Here is an 18,504-nt window from a genome sequence, read left to right as displayed (position 1 = left end):
GTAGGCTATGTTTGTTTGCCCAGACATTACCTGCCCTACTCTGAGGCAAGTCTGGAAACTCAGACTAATGTTTGTTAGGTTCCAGTTCCTACATCCAAATAAACCAGAGCTAAATGTCTGTTTTGGGTTAAGCTGCCAACTTCATGTCCAGAGGATCAAAAAGCACGTCCACATTTATTCTAAGGTAAATGAAAGCAACAACTTTTAACTCAGCTAACATTAGCTAAAGTTATTTCATCACAACCATTATGTAGCAACACAGCCTTGGATAAGTTAGCTTGCTAAAGCTAAAGTTAATTGCCACTATTGTTGTTAGTTTACCTCAGATAATGGAGATACCAGAGGCAAAGTTTTAACTTAGCAGCACTCTGAGAAACATGCGAGTGTTCAGTAGCTAGCTGCATCAAATACAGTAGCTCGGTGTTGTGATCGATGACCAGTTGTCCTTCTCCAAACATGTTGCTCCTGTATCTCAGACTCGCTGCTTTGCATTACATAACATAAGGAGAATCAGGCTGTACTTATCTCAACCTGCCACGCACCTCTCGGTTCAGGCCATGGTTATCCCTCACCTCGATTACGTCAATACTTTTCTCACGACTCTGCCAGCATGCACGTTTCAACCTCTGCAAATGATCCAGAATGCAGTGGTGCATTTGGTGTTCAACCAACCAAACAGGGATCACGTCACCGTTTCCAGCTGAGCTCCCCTGGCTGCTTGAATAAAGTTCAAGTCACTAATGCTTATTTACAAAGTGACCAGACTGTTCCCATTTGTGGTTCCACGGAGAGAAAGGGTTGTTCCTCTTTTCTTTATCTACAGGTCTACCTTGCACTTTGTCATTCTTTGGCACCTGACATGTTTGTCCTTTCATTTTTATTCAAATTGACATGCCACTTACTCCCAGGCTCTGTAACTGAACTCTAGCCTGATTGTTGTTTTCACTTTAAGTTACTTTAGATAAAACTGTTAAATTCTATAGCGCAGTAGACCCAAACTTATGGCTTTCCAAAATAAACTAACTGGCAGTAAATTCATTTCAACGTACCTGTGTACCATGTACCATGTGTTGATCCTGAATGCTGTTCTCTTTGATAGTGACAACAATGAGATGAGGATCCTCCCACTTGCATTGTACTCCATATCTATTTTTAGATTTAGTTAATATCCTTTTGTGTTAAAAATGTGATCTGCCCATTACTCTGCACAGTCTTATTTGTTTATTTTGTTGCCAGGTATGGCCCTAAAATACAGCAGAGAATTAGGGCCAAACTAAGACAAAACAATTACGAGAATAAAGTCATAATATAACGAGAATAGAGTCGTAATATTTTGAGAATAAAGTCGTAATATTACGAGAATAAAGTTGTGATATATTATAAATATATAAATATAACTTCACAAGATGCTCAATATTCCTCATTTTAACACAGGGAGAAGACTGCTCTTCCTGTTAGAGTTCTCATAAATTAACACTTTATTTTCATAATATTAGGACTTTATTCTCATAAATTACCACTTTATTCTCGTAATATTACGACTTTATTCTCGTAATGTTACGACTTTATTCTCGGAATTTTACAACTTTATTCTCGTAATATTACAACTTTATTCTCGTAATATTACGACTTTATTCTCGTACTTTTACCACTTTATTCTCGTAATATTACGACTTTATTCTCGTACTTTTACCACTTTATTCTCGTAATATTACGACTTTATTCTCGTACTTTTACCACTTTATTCTCGTAATTTTACCACTTTATTCTCGTAATATTACGACTATTTTCTCATAATATTACGACTTTATTCTATTACGACTTTATTCTTGCAACATTACAACTTTATTCTTGTAATTTTTACGACTTTATTCTCATTATATTATGACTTTATTCTCGTAATTTCCAATTTTTTTTTGTCTTAGTTTGGCCCTAAAACTCTGTTGTACTAAAAAGCATTTTTTGCTACTTGGATAGTTATTATTGTTGGTTTTCTAAACACTAATGTTCATTACCCTAAGCTTTTTTGCAACATCATAGCAGTGTTTCTTTGTTTCCCATCCCCCATAACCTTTATCATCAGAAAATATTACTAAATGACTTAAAGGAGCACTCATTGTGTCTTGTATTATCAGCCTGATTTGACAAATCCTGGATCATTTTTCTCTCCTGGAGAAAAAAGTTTATTTTCCAACTTAGAACAACACAAAGTTTCACAACTTTTATTTGTGGCTTCAAGATGAGGAAAAACAAATCTTGAAATCAGTCACAAACAACAAAAAGCAAAAAAAAAAAAAAAGAATATCAATCTGATGGATACCAAGTCCCTCATATATCTATACACAGATCAAAGCCCGGCATTGGCATATATTGTATTGCATTTGTCCATCTGTGGTGTGCATCTGTGCTGGAGCTGTTCAATGTGGCAACGTGGTTCAAACAAGTACAGCAACACTTTTAGACACGAGATACCTATTAGAGCTGATGTGAAACTTACTTCACTGGGAGACCACCTGCAGCCTGAGAGAGATTCTTTGTGCTTTTTCCCTCACTTATTCATTGGCGCACACCTGTATGTTGGGTTGTTGTGCCAATGCCTGGTGGCTGAGTCTTAATAAAGCCTAATCCCTGCCGCGCGTCCTCTCTCTGTTCCACAGCTCCCGCTGCTCGTCTGTCTCAAGAGTGCCGTAATTTACTGTCACGCAACTCCTCAAACCGGCCACCACACAGTGCTCGGAGGGGGACGGGGGACTAGGTAACACAGATCACCGTCACAAAGGAGGAAAAGAATCTACACCAACTTCCCCTTCTGGAAAAAATAGAATAAAGTCTTAAAAAATAATAGATTGGAGTGAAGAAGCTGTTTTTCACACATTCAGACACATCAGTTCACTTCGCTTTGTTTCGGTTTCTTCTAATTATTATAATGTTTTTTTTGTTTGTTTTTATAAAGTAGACAAAAGCACAGGGTGGGGTAGGGAAATGTCTACATGGTTCTCAAGAGTCCAAGCTACAGCCGCATCTGGCATTATGGCAGTCTTTGATCACTTTGACACTGGATTAAAGTGAGGAATGAGGCAACATGGGGGAGGAGGATGAGAAAGAGCAATAATGTTAAAAAAAAAGACGGACAGAGAGGACAACTTGCCTGAACTGTAGCCCTGTCTCTCTGGTGCGTTTAATGCGGCATGCCCCATCCTGTTGACTGTAATTACACTTAGTGTCATTCGGTGAATTTGTCTCAAGCCAACCAACTCGAAGGGTGTACCGCATTTTGAGCAAGCATTCACGTTCATTTCCCTTCCCTTTTTTACAAAGGAAGAAAAAACACAAAAATCATTGTGCTAGTGTGGATTAATGCACATTGTTGCTGTCCATTTCCATTTTCTGTGACATCCTGCATGACTTTTACTATAATGTATTTCAGGAGCAGCTTTTTTTTCTGCAGTGTTTTTCTGCAATTGGGACTCCTGACTTGATAAGAGAGTGACATCTGGTGGCACAAATGGAAAATTGCATCCAAATAATAATAATAATAATAATGATAATACCGTAATAAATAAATAAGTGAGATGGAAAGGGGAAGAAAAAAACTTGTGGATTCCTCAAAGGAGCATTTTGAAGTGTCTGTTTTTAACTAATATATGATTTTGTGAAAGCAGCCGCATGACATTTACATGTCACATTTACATGAAATATTTAAGCTGCAACATATCAGTATATGAAATTACAGTCGTCTCATCATATTAAACTATATTTGTTGTGTCAAGTTCACTTTAAAGTTATGTATTGGGTGGGGTTAAACCATTTTTTTCCACCTTCTCTTATATAGTTGCAATGACTCCCTTGTGTTTTGTTGCTGATGATGGCCGCACACTGATGCCTGGCTGTTGGACCGTAAAGCAGCAGTTAACTCTCTTTCCAACATGCCAGGACATCTAAATTAAACTGTTAGTGTTATGGAGTTAACACCTACCATGGGAGTCCATCGTTTTGGATGGTGGGAGCGTCCTTGGGTGAAGCACCAGGAATTCTCTGCATTTGACAGCTGGCTCTCACGTACGCTGTTGACTGAGCATGTGCTAATGCTGTCAGAGATTTTAGGAAGAGGCACGCTAATCTCTGCTATGTTTACCACAAGGCTAAGAGGTGCTGTCCGTGGCATGCACGGGGAGGTGTTGACAGTCGCGCTACCAGTTGCTGAGTCCTGCACACGGGGAGATGAAAGGCACCAGAGATTTCCCAGGTTCTCATGGAAAACCACAGCAACTGCTTGTGTGGGAGGAGTGTTAGTTATGGCAGCTGCTTTGACTGTGATATCATGATCGGGGTCTCCCAGTGTAGGAACGTAAGCTACACTAACAAAGTCATATCCAAATATACTGCAGCTCAATTCATGAGCATTTCCGTGTAACACAAGTCCTGTTCCTGTCGTCGTCAGTAACGTTCTTTAAGACTTTAACTGACATTATGATAAAGTGAGAATTTAATCTCTAAGCCTCCTGCTTACACAACTGAAATACAGGATACCTTCACACCTACAGGTGAGTACATGGGGAGAGGAGAAGTTTAACTTAGATCTTGAGAATCACATTTTATTTCACACTTCTTTCATAAAGATAGTAACAGAACGGACAAGACCTGGCAACAAATATCTACAGTTTTTAACATGGAAGATAATGACATCTTTAAAAGAACACACCGCATGATCTTCAATTGATCTCAAAACTCTGGGGTTAATTTGTAATCTCACAAATCCAACCGAACAAGCAGCGCTTGGAAAAGCTCCACCTCTGAAATGTTTCTGTTGAGACCTGAGGTCATGCTGAGGACAGAGCCGGGCCGCGGGGCCTCCAGCAAGAGCAAGCAAATCCTTCTAATATATATTATTTCATGGAACATGCTTTAATAACATTTGAACATATCATGCATATTCATTTTCGTGTCTACTTTCAAGATGCTAAAAAGCAGCACGTATGCAATACTATTTTACAGTACAGACTGCATTTCAGATCTGACCAGCAACCAGGACAGATGGAAAGTAGCGCTTTTTATACCCCATCACTGGTCTACGTGATTGGACATTTCCACACACAGGTTATTTTACCAACTACTATCTTATGGCTAATAACCACAGTCAATGTAATCAGCTTGTCATGAACATGAGGTTTTATCTTTACTACTGTATTGCTATCAAATCCCTCAAAAGAAACAAAAACCTAAAACCACACATATATAGATACACACCAAATACTAAATCCCCCCTCTACCTATCCTGTCACTTGGTCTCTCCTGGAACCTTTAAAATTGATGCTCGTCCCCCCAGGGACTCTTTTGGCCGAACACCCTGGAGAAGACAAAGGACCATGGATCTAGAATATTAACTGGATGGAACATCGAAAATGGCCGCCCATTCATTTCAATGTAAATTGCTCACCTAGCGCATACGCCGAAAAAATTTCTGACTTCCGGGTTTACTTCCGCGTTATGCGGCCCATAGAGCATGCGCAGTTGAGTCACCTCCCATGATGCCCTGCGGCCTCCCATGATGCTCTGGGGCAACATCAATGGCACCGACACGGCCGTGACGTCACGCCCAGAAAGAGACTTTTCTTTGACTTTTCTGGCCGTTATAAAACATTTTTGACGGATATAAAGTCCATAACTTCAAAATATAGAATACAAAGATTAGTAATAGCCGGTGATTACAGCTGGAGGTGTCCTGTGAACAGTTTTAGAGGCTTCTCTTTTACTATTGTGGTCTATGGGAAAAAAGCTTTCTGGGCCTCATGGGATTTTCTGTTGCAGTACCGCGGCTGAACACTGGGAAAAATCGGCGTGCCTTCTGAGTGGGAGACCCGGGGGCTGCAAAGGACCAGCCTTTGTGAATCTTTGTATTCTATATTTTTAAGTCATGGACTTTATATCCGTCAAAAATGTTTTATAACGGCTAGAAAAGTCAAAGAAAAGTCTCTTTCTGGGCGTGACGTCACGGCTGACGTCACAGCCGTGTCCGTGCATTCCACGGATGTATTATATTAATATATATTATGTAATTATATTATATTAATACATTAATAATATATGTAATACTATACATGTAATAATATACATGAATTAATATATTATATTAATACATATTATAGCATCATGGGAGGTGACTCAACTGCGCATGCTCTATGGGCCGCACAACGCGGAAGTAAACCCGGTAGTCAGGAACTTTTTCGGCGTATGCGCTAGGTGAGCAATTTACATTGAAATGAATGGGCGGCCATTTTCCTGTCTACTATCCAGTTATTAATAGATCCATGCAAAGGACAGGTAAGAACAAAGCCATTTAACACATGCATAGCAACTTTCACAATGTCGTCATAATGTCATCACACTTTTTTTCACCCTCAGGTAAAGCAGATCAACCATTACCGCCCCTGGCAGAAGACAACACACATCGCAATTGTTTAAACTGTTCAATCTTCATTCCATAAAGGGGTTTATGCAAATATGCCCTGTACAAACTCTGCCAATAAAGTGCCATTTCAATGAAAGTGGCATTGTTATTAGAGTGCTGAATCAAATGTTTTATAAAGCGACATTACACAGACCCAGTTGCCGTATTTACACGGCCAAAGCCATCAGTCAATAGTAAGGAAGAGCTCTTCGTTACAGTTTCAGACAGGAGTTGAACCAGCTTCTTCACACTGAAAACCCAGAGTTGAACCTGAACTCATCTCGCTAAGTCCCTAATCCTGCTTCCAAGTAGAGGCTCTTGGTTCTCAAGGACACGACTCGGTCTTTACTTTCTCATGAAAAACAAGTGTTAGATTCCCAGCTAAATAACCTACTGTTACGAAACCTTGAGGTCATGTGAACCCACAATCATGTGTGCAGCAGTTTCGTGTCGAACAGTAATGCAGGAGAGAGAAACAAACAAGCAGAGGGACTATTTTCTTCTTGGTAACAGCGCACCTTCCGATGCTCAGCCAATGAGGAGCCGCCGTGCAGACAGCCAGAATGAACTTGTCTTCTCTCAGTCATATGAACAGATTTCCTCAGTGTGTGTTTGTTTTTTGGTTTCTTTTCTATTTTGAAAACTTTTGCAGCCCGGTGTCTCAACTCCACCAGCACTTCACTTTTCCCATCTGTGTTTATTTATAAGTACACAAACCAAAGTGTATATAAAGTAAATGGAACATTGTCGACCTGTTTAACCTGGGAACAAGTCAATCGGTGCGTCCGAAATGCCATACTAAAAAGTATATACTAAAAAGTATACTTAAATTTGGCACACTTTTTAGTAAATATCAGTAGTATGCATTAATTCGGACGTACTATTAAAAGCGCACACGGCACTTCCTGCCATAGGGAGGGGGGGGGGGGGGGGGGGGGGTTGTTACCATGGTAACCTGTCACAGCAGCGGTAGCAGCGCTCTGCTCTTTCCCGTTTATTCTGGCCGAAACAAGGTGACATTATATAATATTAAATATGAATATTATAATATTATATAATAATAATATTATTATATTTAATATTATACTTATGACATATACGTATCACTTAGCAACCAAACGCTGCTGCGTTGCATTGTGGGAAGTTTCTGCTCGGCTAGTGTCCATCAATCCACACTAAAAAAAAATCTCCGGAATGAGTATGCATGGTGCATACTATTGAGTACGTTCTAATGTTTCGGACGCACTAAAAAATCTTGCATACTCATTTTACATACTCATTAGGTTGGAAGTATGCAATTTCGGACGCAGCTAATGTCTCATTTGAGGAGGGGACTTGAAACGAATAGGGGGCATCTCTGGAGCCCAGTCTAGGCAAAGTTGAATACATTGAATTGATGTCAACGGTTTAATTTGAAAGGAAGATGTAATCCTTTTTTTCTGTGCACTAGAGCATATATTTTGGTGAACTAAGTGACTTCCAAATCTAACATTTCAGCATCATACAAGCCATTGACTTATGTCTGAAAGTATTTCATTCAGTGAGCCGTTCAGATTTGCAGACCAGCGTAACATCACAGGCCCACTTCAGAGTAAAGCTTTGTAGTCTCCGATAATTTGCATCCACCCAATTTCACATCATGCTGTGTATTCTGTACCTGGATGGCATACGCTCACCACTTTATTAGGCATACCAGCTGTTTGTCAGTCTGTCCAGTTCTCTGTTGTCGAAATGTTCTGCCACCTTCTAAATCCACGTATGTTGTGACAAGAAAGAAGTCCAATTAAGCTAATGTGGACTCCGTTATGTTGTGGGGAAGAGATGAGACAAAAAACAAAGCTCCTTGTTTAGCTCAGTCTATATCTGTACATGAACACAATTAACAGGGCACGCAGACAAATTATGTGTGTATATGTTATATATACCTCCAAATACATGTATCAGAAATTAATATCCAACTTGTATATAGATGACAAGACCAAAAAAAATCTTATGTGCAGTATTTCATCACCACTGCAGGATCTTCTCAATAGTTTTGTGTGTTCTGCTGTTAAATTCACTAATTCTTTAAGCTCTCTGGTGTTTTGCTTCTTTGACACACAGCACAAGCCCATAGGAGACTGACATGTATGAGGACACGTGTCCAGAAGCAGCAGTGACCCCGAACCACACGGAGAGAGAAATCACCAGACGGTCAGACTTGTGGACATGCAAAAGTCGGAATGGGAGTTAAATAACCTTTTTTTTCCCATTAGTTTATAAATGACAGCTGATTGATTGTTCTATCTCTGATAATATCACTGTATTTTCTGTTTGCTTACTAAAGAATATTGAAAAATACCAAAAACATGATTAAAACATCAACAAAACTTTGGCCCGGTATTCTTTTTTTACTCATTTGATAATCTATTTCTCAGAGTGGCAGCAAGATTTCTGATATTCGTATTGAAGGTTTATTGAAGCCTTCAGCGCATCATCAGACATCAGAATCCTGATCCCACTCGACCTGAGAATTGAAATGGTTCGTTCCAACCACCAGATGGCGCCAGCTGCACCACATGCATCACTGTGCCACCTGTGACATTTGTCTGGAAGATCATGGTGCCACAATGAGAGGAGGCGATGGGAATCTCCCCGGACTGTCTCACCTCTGTACCTCATGAAGGGCATCTTAACGGAAATCAACATCTCTGATGTGAATTCTCATTGGACCTGATCATTGGTGTTCTGTAACTTATCGGTATACTGCTAGAAATCTGATTCACAAACATGTGAAAAATGGTGAACGACAAACTATTAGCTGATTTATTCATTGTTGCAGAGGTTTTTGTCAAAATGAATCTCAGAAAAAGATCCCAAGGTGATGTCTTGAAAGCTATTTGTCTCCATCAACAAAAAAATATCCCAATAAATTGTTTGTATTATGTTTGTTATAATGATATTTAGTGCCTTTACTCGTAACTAAGAATAGACATACTTAACTGATTCTTGAGTCTATTTATGAATTTGAACTCTTCATTTTATTGTTTTAGTTGTGTCTACTGTCTTGACTTTTTACCCTTCTTGTATACTTTTGTCCTTAATTTTCTGCTAATCTTGCACTAGCAAGACATGAGTCTGGCATTTTCTACGTGGACGTGTGAATGAGGCGGTGTACCTCGGCATATCTGATGTCTGTACCGGACCGACTTGCTGGCCCCTTCAAGGAACCGATAATGTCCTCTGGTTCGGATCCTGGTTCTAAATCCAAATGGCAGCTGGTAAGGAAAACTGGACTCTCTCTCTCTCTCTGAACCCCAGCCGTCTCTATTCACTGCACCATCATTCAGCTAAAACTGTCTCACTGCAGAGTTCAAAACGTCCACACACCCTGATGCACACACACACACACAGAGCTCAGTCTGGTAACAGGGGCAATACTCCCTTACAACAGGGGCAAAGCTACTTTCCTCTGGACCCAAACCACTTTAGTTAATTCATTCCTCATGTTTGAAACCTCTTTATCCTCACAAAGCATGTCACATGGAGACCACAACAACAGGCCGCGAGCACCAAGCATCCAGCCTGCAGTACAAAGGCATTGTTAGAATTCACTTGAGAATAACAAAATATCTTCTGAACACAATCCATCCTTTCACTGCAGTGCAGTCACTCACATGCTCCGGTGGGAGATGAGAAGAAACCGACGTCTCTGTCCTTATGAAGTCATAGGAGTTCATATAGATTTGGATTTGAAAACACTCCACTTCTTTGAGCTTTTCTGTTACTTGCCTGCGTGCATTGTGGTGTTGACAGACTGTGGGAAGCCCACAGTGAACCTGTAAGCACTTGGCCTATCTGCAGTAATCTTATTGTTGGAGTGCCAGTGGGATTCTACCTTAAGAACAGGTGCAAATACTTGTATATTGTTCATGTTTGTGTTTTTGTGTGTGTGTGCGTGTGCACTTGCGTGCATATTTAGTGTTGCAGGGGTGTGGCAGCCTCTAAAAGGCCTTTCCACTTCGCTCTGGTTGCATGGGAACCGGTGTGCAGCTAATCCTCCTTTTGGTCGGAGAGGGCTTCTCCAAACAAATCATCCAGTTCTAAGACCCGCTGCTCCTCAAGTGGGCTCCTGGCTCTCTTTGCCAAGTCCCACCATAAAAACAAAAAGGAAAAAAGAAACCCTCCCTTTTTCATTTGGTACACATAAAACAGCTACCTACCGTGAGGCAAATCCCTCGTCTCTGTCTCTTTTCTTCCAAGAGCAAGGGAAGCAGAAAGGAATGGGGTGTGGATAAGCCAAAGCAGCAGGAGACTGTCAAACTGAAGGTCTAAGATGACCTGTTTTAGAAGCAGGGCTGAGTTTGAATAATGGCTGCTCATGAAGGGGTCATTGTTTGATAGCAGGCTCAAGGAAAGTGAGGATAAAAGCCTGGATCTCAGCACTTTGATGTGGCTCCTTCTGCTTTTCTTCATTGTGTGTATACAGACTCCAGTGTTTATTTACAGTATCGATCCGTATCTGACTCATTTCCTCTCATGGCTCCGCTGGTTTCATATCACGACATCTCGGGGAGAATCGCAGCATCAGTCACGGAGCATCTGCCCCATGAAGATCCAGTCATTTCACTCCTATGTTTTAACTTTTCATTTTCCTCCAAATCTAACAAACTATTTCCTCTAAACAGTTTAGATTACAAGCAACGGGAAAATAAATGATGGAAAAGGTCAAGGAGAGCGGAAATCAGGAAGTCATATAGTATACAGTACATTCACATGTATTTTTGGTTCTGTTACATTTTAGCGCATCGTCCCATTTCTGTGTAAGTCGCCACACCCAGCGCTTATTAACGGCGATGTTGGTGAACGTGTGAGGGGAAAGTCACAAGCACTCTCCCTTCTGTCACATCTCACACACATTTGTAAAATCACCTCCCAAAGAACTGTGAAAAGCTTTCACACAGAACTTTCTCAAGTCAGTGTTTAAGGCCCCGTTTACACATAGCCGGGTATTTACAAAAACGGATATTTCCCCCTCTACGTTTTGAAAAATTCCATCGTTTACACGAGATCGTTTTCAAAATCTCTTCGTTTACACGGATCCGCATGAATACGCTGTTAACGTCATGCCAGCCAATCAGAATCCTGGATAAAACATCAACAAATGACACGTGTAACTTCCAGTTAAGGCTGATTTATGGTTCCGCGTTCCGCGGCGTAGGGTACGCGGCGACGCACACCGTACGGCGCCCGTCGCCGCGTACCCTACGCCGTAGGATCTGCGTCGATTTAACACGGGACCATAATTCAGGCTTTACTTCCAAGACGGAACGAGAGTCTTTCGTTTGGAGTGACAGAGAAGTGGAGTTACTTTTAAGTGTGACTTTAGAATATAAAACAGGTAAAATACAAGAAAATATTGACGGTGGCCAAACTAATTGTAAACACAGGTCGCACACATGACGCTGGTGACGTTTCTGTCGCATAATGTGACGTTCTGAAGCCTAAATCTCTGTTTCCCTCTGTTTAGACGCAAACGTGACCACAGAGTTTTTGAAAATCTCCACTTTGGCCGGAGTTTTCAGAAATGATCGTTTTTGGTGACTTTGAGCTGCGTTTTCGTGTAAACGAACGGCCAAAACGCATGAAAACGCCTCCGTTTTTGCTCCGTGTAAACGGGGCCTAAAAGTGCTGCATGTTGTTCCCGACAGCTTTAATTTGAATAGTGTCACTGTCACGTTGAAATAGACTATTTTTCTTTATTTTAAAGTCAACCGCGGGTTTCCAGCCTGTATAAAATGATGCTGTTGTAGAATAAGACGTGCAAAACGTATAAAGTATGTGGCGCGTGCACGCACACAAATACACCCACAAAACCAGAGCTCCCATACTGGGAGGCAACAAACCTGCCATCCCACATTGTTTCTCTTAAAATGAAGGTTTGGTTATAGGATAATCAAAAAATGTTTCACTGTTATGTTGTAAATATGTTCCCATACCATAACAGCAGCTCTCGTAAGTACTTGGCAGGGAAATGCGATCGCGCATGCTGAAACCAATCCAACCTCATAAAGGTTAATCTGGCTTAAAGGTTGAAAAAAAGGAGGAATGTAAGAATATACTTAGCATTTATGGCAGATTATTTTAGGAGAATTTTCACATTTTAATTTAGGACCATATTGAGTTCATGACTTTTATTTTTTCCATTCGTTAAAACGCTTCATCTGAAGCCACAGGAGGTGTTCATGCTCATTTTCACAGGCTGACTATCCTCCGAGAGAAAGGTGAGGTAGCCCAGGATGTTTTTGAGGGGTTTTAAAATATTCTAACAGGATAAATAACATATACAGCACATCCATCCATCCTTCCTTCCTTCCTTCCATCCATCCATCCATCCATCCATCCATCCATCCATCCATCCATCCATCCATTAATTTTCAGTTTAAATCTGTGTAGGGTTACGGGGTCATTGGGTCAAAGGTGGGGTAAACCCAAGACGGGTCGCCCATCCGCTGCAGGGCCACATAAAAATAAATAATAATATGTATCACTCACATTTACAACTTAAATCAATTTAGAGTGAACAGTCGGTCTAAAAAGTGTGTTTTCGGACTGTGGGAGGAAGCTGCAGGAAACCTGCACGACTGCTGCAAACCCTCGTATTTATGAACACAAATCAGAAAGCGTTGGGTGATATGCGCCATTTCCAAGGGTAACAATGTAGTAATTCTTACTTTTGCTTTCATGTTTTTGCTCAAAGCCTATAATGTTTTATGTATGAACCCAAGATATTTTAAGTTTTTCCCTCATTGTTTATTTTTTGCATTTCAAGCCTGCAACACATTTTGAAAAAGTTCAAAGTGAACCTTTTACCACACTACTGTTACCGTTCCTTCTTACACTAGAAAAATGTTGTGGCATTGCAGATATCAGGAAATGAAGATTTCCACTTGAGATTTAGGCTCATTTTCCCAGAAAATGTCGGAGTATGGGGTTGTTGTCGCATGAACCGTTTCAAAATTCACCACACCTTCTCTGTGGAAAGCAGTCCAGTACCTCCAACCTCGCCATCGTCAGCCTTAGTAACGCGTGCAGAATGTGGCTTTGCCTTGTTGAAAGAATGCAGAGGTCCCCGGAAAAGATGAGGCCCTGAAGGCAACATGTGCTGCTCCGAAACCATTGTCGTGCATTAATGCATAAAACGCAACTCAGCATTAAGATCTGACCACTCAGATCCCCGTCTCTGCACAGCCTAAAGTCCCCAAACAAGCACAAACTCCAAGGAAGCAGCCAAGAAAATGGGAATATTTAAAAGCTAGGAAGAGGCAAGGATTAGACCAGTTGACTGTATGGAAAGAAAAAACTTGAGAGCAGAGCTCAGGCAGTTTTCTATTCTGGGGGAAGGATCACAAAGTCGACACAGGTGTGGAGGAATCATCGTAATGAGGCAGGAACAAAATAAAAGGACAGGAAGTAAAATGTGGAGCAACACGCTTAAGGATTCCATTGTATGTATCTGAAATACTCCGCACCCTCCTGGATGCCTCATACATCTGCTGCATCTGGAGAAGACCCAAACCTTTCTGGGCCCTTTGGTGTATAAGAACATTTTTACCCCTAATGCATTTTTTCAAAAAATGCCTCTCTGTGCAAAATGTGTTTAAAAATATGAACAACTCCTCGTCAAACAAGCCCCGTTAAAAAGAGTCTCTTGGGGCCCCCGGAAAAAATCCACAGGGGGCCCCTCTAGCTAATCACTCAACCTTATACAGTAAATAATCTGACTCTAAAGAAAAATGTGACAGAAAAACACGTTTTTTGTATTGTTTCAAAATAAAATATAAACTCCACCGGCACACAAAGCGCAATTATTTCCATCCAGGCACCTTAGTAACGCATTATCTAACATTGTTGCCCATGACTTATAACTTATCTATCTATAACTTATCATTCTCAGTTTGACGGTTCTGATTAGCTGGATACAGCTTTGAGTTAATAACTGAAAGTGAGTTATGAGAGCTATTTATTTTTGTTAGAGTCCAGCCGTCTTTACGGTGATGCTGAAAATCAGCAGGACAGAGTGAGCTGCCCTGAGCTAAATTAGCTTGTGTATTATTTGCACTACTTACCACTTTCCTGATTCTTTTTCTTTTGTTCTTCTTCCCCCTGTTTTTTTGCCTTTCATTTCTTACTGGTAGATGGATACTGTAGCTTTCATTTTGATAGACCTGCTCTCTTCATGTTTGTTTACGTAAGTCATGCCCCCCCCCCCTTCAATAGTTCTCCCACGGTAGACCTCTGTCATTGCAAATTCTCCTTTGAATCGCAGAAGTTGTTCGGCCCTAGGGGCGCCCCCCTTCCGGCTGGGGCCCCAAGCATTTGTCTGGTATGCCAGTTGGCATGCAACGCCTCTGATTATGCTATCTGTGTCCAAGCATTCATTTTTTTCATTCATTCATACTGCCCCCCCTTGCAACGCAGTTCTAAGGTAACGCTGCAGACGCTCACATGGAGCATGGAAGTGAGGGGAGTCTCCGCCTGCAGGCGGTCAAATAACTTCTCATTGTGAGTCCACTCACAATCATCTCCACTTTATCATAAATCTTTCAGTTCTTCATAACTTTACGCCACTTTCGTGTCACAGCTGTACTAATCAAAGCTGAATGAAATATTTGTTAGATGACTGTGGTAAATACGAGCGAGCTGAGTCGGAAACACGATGCAGTCTGAATGTGCAGAATCCTGATGTTTCTCTTTGTTTCCCAGCGTCGCCCACTATGTGAAACAGACTCCTTGTTTATGTAACTACATTTAAAGGACTGATATCTTAACACAAACTTACTTTAGATTCAACCTGAGATGCATGCGAAAGCGTTTCTCAAGAGTCAAGTTTACTTGTAAAGCACATTATATTCGCAAAGTACTTTGCATACTGTAGAGATGCAAACGAAAAGAAATAGTTTTCTATGGGAGACAATAATAAAAGACTCAATGGATTCTTCTGCATTCTCTTCAGTCACAGGGACACAAAGTTAATAGATAAACAATCAGACGTGAACGACTGAAACCTACCAGCTCTGCCTGTAACAGCGCGTGAGATCCTTTAGGTTTAGAGAAGACAACACATGTGTAAACTATTCGGTGCTGCAGGGGATCTGTCAGGAATCTTTGACTGAAGTGGTCGACAACTCCTGGATCTTAAGAAGATAAATAATACATTTGTTTATAAACTGGGCACAGCTTTCTGGAAGTCCAGAATAGAATAGACTTTACTGTCATTGCACAAGATGAACAGTGACATTTACTGTACCGTCTCTGGATTCAAATGCACCTTAACATTTTTTATATTTTTTATATTACTTATATTTCTTGTATTTCTTATTGTTTTGCACTACTGCTATTTATCTTGCACTGGAGAGGTGATGCTACCTCTAATCTCACAGTACCCAGGTACATTGATAATAAAGTATTCTGATTCTGATTCTGATTCTGATAAAGTAGAAATGAATAAATACATTTAAATTAAAGAAAAATCACACATACGGACATACTTGAGCTTAATCATCCTGATCAGAAGTAGGATACCAATTGTGCCATGGACAGTATTGCACAAATTGTGCCATTTTACTTGAATGTTTCATCACGCGATGGGGAGGCAGAGGTTAATTTTGTTCGGATCATTCATGGATCTTGGATAAAGCTGTTGTTGAGTGTGCTGGTGCCAGGTCGGAGTGCTCTAAAAGCGCTCTGCCTTTTTACACATTTCTGCTCTGAGAATTACTAATATCTACTAATTTGGAGTCAAATTAGATAAAAAAAACGTGTTTTCTGTTGAACATGGTGAACATTTAATTGAATGTGGCTGCTGGCAGCTGCACATTAAACGTGCTAGACAGTCCTCATCATGCCCAAGCACAGTTTACCCCTAAAAGGCTGGTGTTTGACGAGTGTTGGTGCTCAGCTCCGTCCTCAACCACTCCTGGGTGTGTTTGGGCAAGACGTGGTTGCATGGAAATATGGAGCAGGGCATACAACATAACATTTCCCCATCACAGTCGTTTATCAACATCTGTGTATTCCAGAAATCCTTGGTAATCATACTGCATCAGCTAAAGTTACATAAATCCTCAAATTTATGTTTGAACCTTTGATTGGTAGCTGGCACAGCTACCGGCTAGCCGTCATCACCTTTGGTCTCTGACTTATCGGACTTATCAGAGAATAATCACTCACATTTTAAAGAAAACACTTTTTCTTGTGTTGTTAATTTTACTAACAGACTGCAGTGACTGGCTGCGGGTCGGCCTGCAAGGGTCAGTGGGTGAAGCTTAGCCAAGAGCATGCACGTTGTGCTAATGTCGACGAAACGCAGCAAACATTTCATATTTTTTTTCATATATTTATCACGGAGAACTCCATGAAGCTCTTCAACATATGCCCAATAATAAAGCTCCGGGCCCAGATGGTTTCCCAGCTGAATTTTATAAGGAATTCTGGAGCATATTAGCACCAACATTTTATAAAATGATTCTAAATATTAGGGAAAATAAAAGCTTACCCTTAAATATGAACTCTGCTAATATTAGTCTTTTATTAAAACCGGATAAAGATCCCTTGCTCCCATCGAGCTACCGCCCAATTTCATTAATAAATGTAGACCTTAAAATAATTAGCAAGGCCCTTACTGAACGTCTGAAAAGAGTCACCCCTTCTATTATACATCCGGATCAAACAGGCTTTATTAAAGGTAGACATTCCTCTACTAATATTCGCAGATTATTAAATATTATAGATTATTCCAGTATCAATAAACAGGAAACTACTATTATATCCTTAGACGCGGAAAAAGCATTCGATAAGGTAAATTGGAAGTTTCTATTGGCAACCTTACATAAATTTGGATTTGGTGAATCTTTCATTGACTGGGTAAAAATATTATACAGCTCTCCCAAGGCACGTGTAAGGACAAATGATCAAATCTCTACAAGTTTTACCTTGCAAAGAGGCACTAGACAGGGTTGCCCTCCATCTCCCTCATTATTTGCAATATTTATCGAACCTTTAGCAGCAGCTATTAGACAAAATCAAAATATTAAAGGTATACAATGCAAAATAGTAGAGCACAAAATAAGTCTTTATGCGGATGACGTACTCCTCTTCCTCCAGAACTCACGATCTTCACTATCACAGACAATTGCACTTATAGAGGGATTTTCATCTCTGTCTGATTATTCTATTAATTGGTCTAAATCCACCGTTTTGTGCGTGAACTGCAATTTTAGGAATATATCCAATACTCAATTACAATCAGGGAACATTAGATATTTAGGCATAAACATCTCCCCATGGCTGTCAGAGTTAATAAAATTAAATTACGTTCAGCTTATAAAGAAAATAGAAGATGATCTTTCCAGATGGAGCTCTCTCCCCATTTCACTCATGGGTAGAATAGCCACCATTAAAATGATGGTTTTACCAAAAGTAAATTATTTTTTCTCAATGATACCATTCAAACCCCCTATTTCCTGGTTTAAATCGCTGGACTCAGGTGTTTCAAAATTTCTGTGGAAAAATAAAACTCCACGCATTAGTTTAAAGACATTGCAGAAATCTAAAGAATATGGAGGTTTAGAGCTACCTAATTTTCAGTATTACTTCCTTGCCAATAAATTACAGTATATTGTAAAATGGTCAAAGGATCATCCTTTAGATAGTCAATGGCTGGACTCAGAGCAAGTGTTTTGCAACGAACTAGAAATCTCAGAGTTACCATTTATTAGTCAAAGTATCAAACGTCATCAATGTTTCAAAAGCATTAATATTAGCACAACTTTATCAGCTTGGTGGGAATTTCTTAAAGTAGCTAAAATTTCACTTTTTCCATGTGACCGTACACCCATATGGAACAACCCAGACATCGTGAAAAATGATAAAAAGATGGTTAACTTCGTTCAATGGAGAGATCAAGGAATACGGTACTTACAGCACGTAATTGTAGGAGGACAGTTTGTACCTTTCAATACACTTATGGTTCAATATGGAGTTAGCAGGAGTAAATTTTTAGAGTATCAACAACT

The sequence above is a fragment of the Cololabis saira genome, chromosome 1, assembly GCF_033807715.1.
Source record: "Cololabis saira isolate AMF1-May2022 chromosome 1, fColSai1.1, whole genome shotgun sequence".
NCBI classification, from domain to species: domain Eukaryota; kingdom Metazoa; phylum Chordata; class Actinopteri; order Beloniformes; family Belonidae; genus Cololabis; species Cololabis saira.
Note: the sequence above shows the minus strand (reverse complement) of the source record.